We start from the raw sequence: 7,415 nt of genomic DNA, 5'->3' as shown, positions 1-7,415 counted from the left end.
GTAGACTTATATCTTTCTCTTGCCTGATTGCACTCACTAGGATCTCCAATGTTATACTGAGTAACAATGGCGATAGTGGACAGCCTTGTCTTGTTCCTAATCTTAGAGGGAAGGTTTTTAGTTCCTCACCATTAAGTATAATGTTGCTGAGGGCTTGTCTTATATGGCCTTTATTATATTAAGGAATTTTCCTTCTATACGGACTTTGTTAAGTGTTTTGATCATAAATGGGTGCTGTATCTTGTCACAGGCTTTTTCTGCATCTATTGATGTGATCGTATGATTCTTATTATTTAATTTGTTTATGTGGTGTATCACATTAATTGATTTGCATATGTTGAATCATCCCTGTGTCTCTGGGATGAAGCCCACTTGATCGTGGTGTATAATCTTTTTAATATGTTGCTGTATTCGGTTTGCTAGTATCTTATTTAGGATTTTTGTATTTCGGCTCATGAGAGATATTGGTCTGTAGGTTTCTTTTTTCTGTGTTATATTTAACAGGTTTTGGTATTAGGGTGATATTGGCCTCATAAAATGAGTTGGAAAGTATTGCCTCCTCTTCAAAGTTTTGGAAAAGTTTGAGGATAATAGAGATTAAATATGTTTTGAATATTTGGTAGAATTCACTGGCAAAGCCATCTGGTCCTGGAATTTTACATTTTGGTAGGTTTTTGATGGTTGTGTCAATTTCCATACTGCTGCTCAGTCTATTTAGATTTTCCAATTTTACTTAATTCCATCTAGGAAGGTTGTATTTTTCTAAGTACTGGTCCATTTCTTCAAGGTTATTATTTTTGGTGTTATATACTTCACTATAGTATTCTTGTATGATTCTTTGTATTTCTGCAGTGTCTGTCATCATTTCCCCTCTTTCATCCCTGATTTTGTTTATTTGTGTCCTTTCTCTTTTTTCTTTAGTAAGTCTAGCCAGGGATTTGTCAATTTTATTAACCTTCTCAAAAAACGAGCTCTTTATTGCATTTATTTTTTCTATTTTTTGTTTGTTTTCAATTTCATTTATTTATGCTCTAATTCTGATTATTTCTTTCCTTCTGTTGACGTTAGGCGTCATTTTTTCCTTCTTTTCCATTTCTTTTAAGATGAAGTGTTACGTTGTTTATTTGGGCTTGTTCTTGATTTTGGAGGTAGGCCTGTAATGATATGAACTTTTCTATTATGACCACTTTTGCCATGTCACAAAAGTTTTGATATATTGTATTATCATTATCATTCATTTCTATGTATCTCTTGATCTCTCTTTTTATTTCTTTTATGACCCAGTTATTCTTCAGTAGCATGCTGTTTAGTCTCCATGTATTTGTGGTTCTTTCTGCTTTATTTTTACAGTTGATCTCTAGTTTCAAAGCATTATGATCAGAGAATATGGTTTGTATGACTTCAGGACTGTAATACCTGTTGAGGCTATCTCTGTATCCCAGTACATGGTCAATTTTTGAAAATGTTCCATGTACACTAGGGAAGAATATATAAGCAGCTGTTTTGGGATGAAAGACTTTGTAAAAGTCAATTATGTCCAATTGGTCTAATGTATCATTTAAGGATGTTATTTTCTTATTGACTTTTGGTTTGGATGATCTGTCTTTATCTGTCAGTAGGGTATTTAGTTCTCCTACTATGATGGCATTTTGGTCCATTTCTCTCTTTAGTTTTATTGGTAATTGCTTTACATATTTCAGGGCTCCCTGATTGGGAGCATAGATATTAATAAGTGTTGAGTCTTCTTGGTACATGATTCCCTTTATCATTATGAAGTGTCCCTCAGTATCTTTATCTTTTTTTATTTTGAAGTCTGTTTCATCTGATATTAATATCACTACTCCCAATTCTCTCTGAATGCCATTTGCTCGAAATATCATTTTCCACTCTTTCACTTTCAGTGTATATTTGTCTTTGGAACTGAGTTGTGTCTCCTCTAGGCAGCATATAGTTGGGTTTTGCTTCTTTATCCAATCTTCAACTCTGTGCCTTTTTATTGATGAGTTAGGTCCATTTATATTTAGGGTGATTATTGAAATATGAGGTGTTTTTATAGCCATTTTATCTTTTGCTTTCTGGTAGCTTGGTGTTTCCATTGCTTCCTTGTCCTTGTGTTTCTTTTTTTTTTTTTTTTGGTTGGCTTTTGTGGGTTTTCCCTTTGATCCTTCTTGTTTATGTTTTATAATTCGGTTCTGAATCTTTAGCATGTGGCTACTATTACAAATATGTAAATGATAGTTATATATATACAGTTGTCTATTTTCTTCTGTGCATGCCTTATCTCCATTCCCCTTTGTGAATATGTATATTTTAATCCTCCCCTCTTCGGTCATTGTTGTCTCAATTTGTCCCTATGTATACTGAACGTTCATTACTATCTTACTATAGCAAATCTCTTCTTATTGTTTAAGTTTATAATACTCTGTTCTTAGTAAGGGTTGCACTCCTCTGCTTCTATTTGCCTGCTAGTCGCCTTACTCATAGTTATGTATTCTTTTTTTGTCATTTCATTTTGGGTGAGCTGATCACTTTTCAGTATTTCCTGTAGTGCAGGCCTTGTAGTGGAGAATTTCCTCAATTTTTGTATATCCAGAAAGGTCTTAATTTCTCCTTCACATTTAAAGGAGATCTTTGCTGGATACATTATTCTTGGCTGGTAGTTTCTTTCATTTAATAGTTTTGATATTTGATTCCACTCCTTTCTGGCTTGTAAGGTTTCTGTTGAGAAGTCTGACAATAATCTAATGGGTTTTCTTTTATAGATTACCATCCTCTTTTTTCTGTTTCCCAGAGAATTCTGTCTTTGTCATTGATTTTTGATAATTTTAATACAATATGTCTTGGGGAAGGTCTTTTGGAGTTGAGATAATTGGGCGTTCTGTTGACTTCTTGAATTCCAAGCTACAGATCATTCCTCAGATTTGGGAAATTCTCATCAACTATTTGTCTGAAAATGCTTTCTAATCTCTGCTCTTTTTTTTCCCCTTCGAGAATTCCCATTATTCTTATGTTTCCTCTCCTGGTGGTATCAGTTAGTTCTTGTATTTCTCTTTTATTATTTTTCATTCTTTGGTTTCCCTTTTCTTCCTTCTGATTTATTTCTAGATTTCCATCATTGATATCATTGATCCTTTCCTTCATTTGGTCAACTCTATTTCCCAAGCTAGCTATTTCATTTTCAACTCTTGCAGTGTGTTCTTCATCTCCAGAAGTTCTATTCTGTTCTTTTTGAGAGTTTCAATCTCCTTGCTCTGCTCATCTATATGTTTTTTTTTTTTTTAAGTCCTGAAATTGTTGATATGACTCGTTTTGGAACTCACTGAGTTTTTTCCGAAGTACCATCCTGAATTCTCTGTCATTTATGTCACACATTTCTATGTTTGTAAGCTTATTTTCTGGAGATTTTTCTCTTTCTTTCTGAGATGCCTCGTCGCCTTGGTTGTTCATGGTGTTTAATGGACTATTTCTCTGCCTGGGCATTAATGGAAGTGTGTTCTGCTTTTTTTTTTTCCAGAAAGAACATTTATTATATAATGGTCTTTCTTTAGCCTGTTGCAAAGAAGGTGTGCTTATTTCGGTCTCCTGTAGGTGGTGTCCAAGCCTCTTGGATTTCTGCTTTATATAACATCTTAACAATGTCTTTTTTTTCTTTATAGATGTTTAATTACGCTCGCTACCCTCAGTGTCAGTTCCTGTCAGTGCTAGCGACAGTTTTGGTAGCGTTTGCTCAGATTCCCTGGGCCTCTGTGGTTTTTGGTCTTGCAGTATATGGAGGGACGTGCTCTTGGGTTGGGGGAATGGATTTGTGGCTGAGCCTCCCATTTGGCAACCGCAGCTGGTAATAATCAGTAGTTACTTCTCTGCTGTCCCCACTTCTTTACTTTCTGTCCTGATCCCTGTGCACTGGTGCTGCATGGAGTTCACAGCTCTCTTAGGCAGGGCTGCTCAGGAATCCAGCCTCACCTTCTCCCCTCCATCTCCTCCTACAGGCAGCTCTGGCTGCGAGAGGCACCTTCTTTGTTTATTCCAGTCTACCGCTCGACTCTCAGGGTTCTGGCCTGTGGTAGCTCTTATGTGCAGATTCCTCACTCACTTGCTTGTTGTGTGCAGGTTGGGTGTTTCTTGTTGAGTTTTAGATGTCCAACTGATTGCTGTTTCCAGGGGAGATGTCTAGGGACATCACTCAGTCCACCATGCTTCTGACATCACACTTGACTAAGTTTTTGTGTATACTTTTTTCTTAAACTATTTTCTGCTGCTCACTTTTTTGAAAGCATAAGGAAACACCATTTATAATACAAATAATGGATGTGATGAGATGTCTCATGGACAAAGCAGGGGAATTTATTTTATGATGTTTTCTTCTTCTCTCTCCTTCTCCCTATCTCTCTCCTTTTCTCTCTTCCTTTTATTTTATTTATTTTTTGCTGCATGATTCTGAATAAACCCTGTTTTTCCTTTATTTCCTAAGTAACTAGACCATTATAGACCTCCTTTAGTATATAAATTATGTGTATTTTTTTCTGGATATTAATGCCTAACTCCTATCAAATAAGAAGATTACCTATATGAAACGATATACAGTGTTTTTTTTAAAATACTGTTTTTATTATAAAATCTAACAGATATAAGAAACTCCATAAAACAAATGTATAGGTTAATCTGTTTCTATGAGGCAAGCAGCCTTACAAACCACCACCTAGGTTAAAAAATAGAATTTTGTCATCCACTCATCTTTATCAAAAACACATCCCTCTCCTCAAAACTAATCACAGTGTTGACCTTTTATGATAATTGCTTCTTTATTTTTTTTAGCAGTATATCACCCAACTGTTCATTTCTAAGCAGTAGTTTAGTTGTTTCCCCTTCCCTTCAAGTCTCTTTAAACTAGAGGCTATTCTGTTTTTCTCTGTAATGTATTTGTTAAAGAAATGGTACCTTTTGTCTTCTAGAGTTTCCCACACTCTTGATTTTGCTTGATGGCATCCTCTGTTGTAGTTTAATATATTGCTCTGTCCTGAATTTCCTGCAGATTGGTAGTTGGTTCTATAGCTGGATCATTTTTTTTTTTTTTACCTTTCGTTTCATAGTTGGTGGTGTGTTCTATTTGGAGGTACATAATTTGTGGTTGCCTCTCTTTTCTGTGACATTAGCTGCCATTATTGATCAATGTCAACAGTCTTTAGGTTGAAAATGTCTCCCCAAAGATTTTGGTTGTTAGAAGCTTATTCTCTAAAATAATGAGGACCTGTGGGAACAATATCCCTTGAGTTTTCCCATGTTGGTAAATTTGTGGAACTTTTATTTGAAAATCAGACTGGATATAAAATATTTGGTTCACATTTTCTTTCCTTGTGTATATCAAATACGTTATTCCATTTTCTGCTGACATTGTGATTTGTTGTCAGAGTCTGACAGTAATCTGATTTTCTTTATTTTATGAGTGATTTTGGTTCTTTCACTGATTTATTTCTGTATTGGTTGCTTTGTTTGGGTCAATTTTCTTAAAGCCTACCTCTCTTCCGTTTCCAAACACTGGTCTATTTTGATTGAATCAAATTTGTTCATCTAGGTACAATTCTTTCCCAGAGGAATCCTTACATTCTAGTATAATATCCTTCCCAGGCCCACCAACTATCCTGATAATGCTCAAACTGTGCTTGGAGCTGCTGTTTTATTCTCCCTGCTACCCAATACCCTCAGTAAATAAATTTTTTCTTTTTATTAAATAATCAATCTGAGTAATTGACACTCCTTCGAGAAAGATATTACACAATGCCAAGGCATTAAGGAGAGAGAAAGGTATAGCCACACAAGTTGTCATTTTCTTGTTACTACTGTCTCTATATGATGACATACAGGGCACAGTAGAGAGCTGCTGTTCAATGTCTGCTTGGGGCATGGTGATCTTTTATTGCTTTTATTCTACATTTGGGACATTGGCATATCTTATGATATTTCTTATGGTCCCATCTTAAACACACATCCCGTGGCCATTTCCTTCCTGGAGTCACGAGCCCTCACTATCCACAGTACCAAGAATCAGAATGTGAGCCTTGCTTACTAGAGGCCCGTGTTACTGAATAGAGAACATTTTCAGTTAAATTTAGGATGCTATGAAGCACATAGGAAATATGGAAATTAAAAGGTTTGAATTATGTGGAACAGACCTTATGTGTAGGATCCAGTGACTAAGATGTGTATGTGCATTACTGTAAAATTTTGAAAATTTACAAGAATACAGAATGTCTGAAATGCCACTGAGAGAAGAGATAGTTTGAAGACATGTATTTTTTCAATGTATGATGACCATCACAATTATTTTATCTCTTTTTTTTTTCTTGGTACACTTTCTCTCCCCTCTAGCATCACATGAAATTATGTGGTCACCCAAGGTGGAGACTCCCTAACCAATGTCTACCTGTGCTGCAATATTTTAATGACAGTGCGCTGTATCCTTTGGGCCCAGCTATCTGCTTCTCCTTTGAACAGCCTCCTATGTTTTGAAATAAGTCCAGAGAGATCAAAATCCCAGGGTCTCAAGGGAGCCCTTTAGGTACCATTTAACTAGGAAGCCCCACACCGAGACTGTCTCCAGGTGTCATACATGTGATAATGGTCACAGCACTCAGGGCAAGGCCAAGGCCCCGATGGTAATTTTTTCAACTGTTCTTGTTCATAGATGCTGGACTCTGGACAATGAGAATTGATGGGCTGTAATATTGTGGAAGTCCAAACTTGGTAAAGAAGACAACTGAGATAACTTCAGTTGAAATAATTTAACTACAGAGGTGCTGACAGAGCTACCAGCTATCTTATTTCTTAAGATCCACTTGCTTATTTCTCTGCAATTTCACAATATGTTCAGTAAAGTCTAGTTGAATTGGATCTTCATGAGGATGATGAATTATTCTAGATATTTTTATCCCAGGCACATATAACACTTTCTGTAGTGAACAATTTATACTTTTCCATGATTTGAAGACATTTTAGAAAGTAACACATACACAAAAGCACTTACACTAACATCCAGAAAAACAGATGCTTTTCAGTCTTTCAGATGAGCCTATCATAGCAGTTTAAATGATCAGTCTCCATTAATACACTGGAACTCTCAAGGCAAATCTATAATATGTACTCTCCTATAGAAAACATTTCCCAGGCAAAAGCCATATACCCAATATTTAGTGCACATTTTATAATCTAGACTTTCGTTTTAGCTTAAAATACATAAAAATATTAAATTACATATTATGCATATTATAACAAATCAAAATCCCCCATCTTAGTTATTCTATGGTAGAAAATACCATACCAGCACTCCACATGCCATACAAAGATATGTAGTCACATTTAATTCTTGGATATGGTTGTGTTCAATGACTTTTGTTGGGGTAGGCATAGAGCTATATTTT

This window comes from Pteropus vampyrus, unplaced genomic scaffold (genome assembly GCF_000151845.1).
Source record: "Pteropus vampyrus isolate Shadow unplaced genomic scaffold, Pvam_2.0 Scaffold244, whole genome shotgun sequence".
NCBI classification, from domain to species: domain Eukaryota; kingdom Metazoa; phylum Chordata; class Mammalia; order Chiroptera; family Pteropodidae; genus Pteropus; species Pteropus vampyrus.
Note: the sequence above shows the minus strand (reverse complement) of the source record.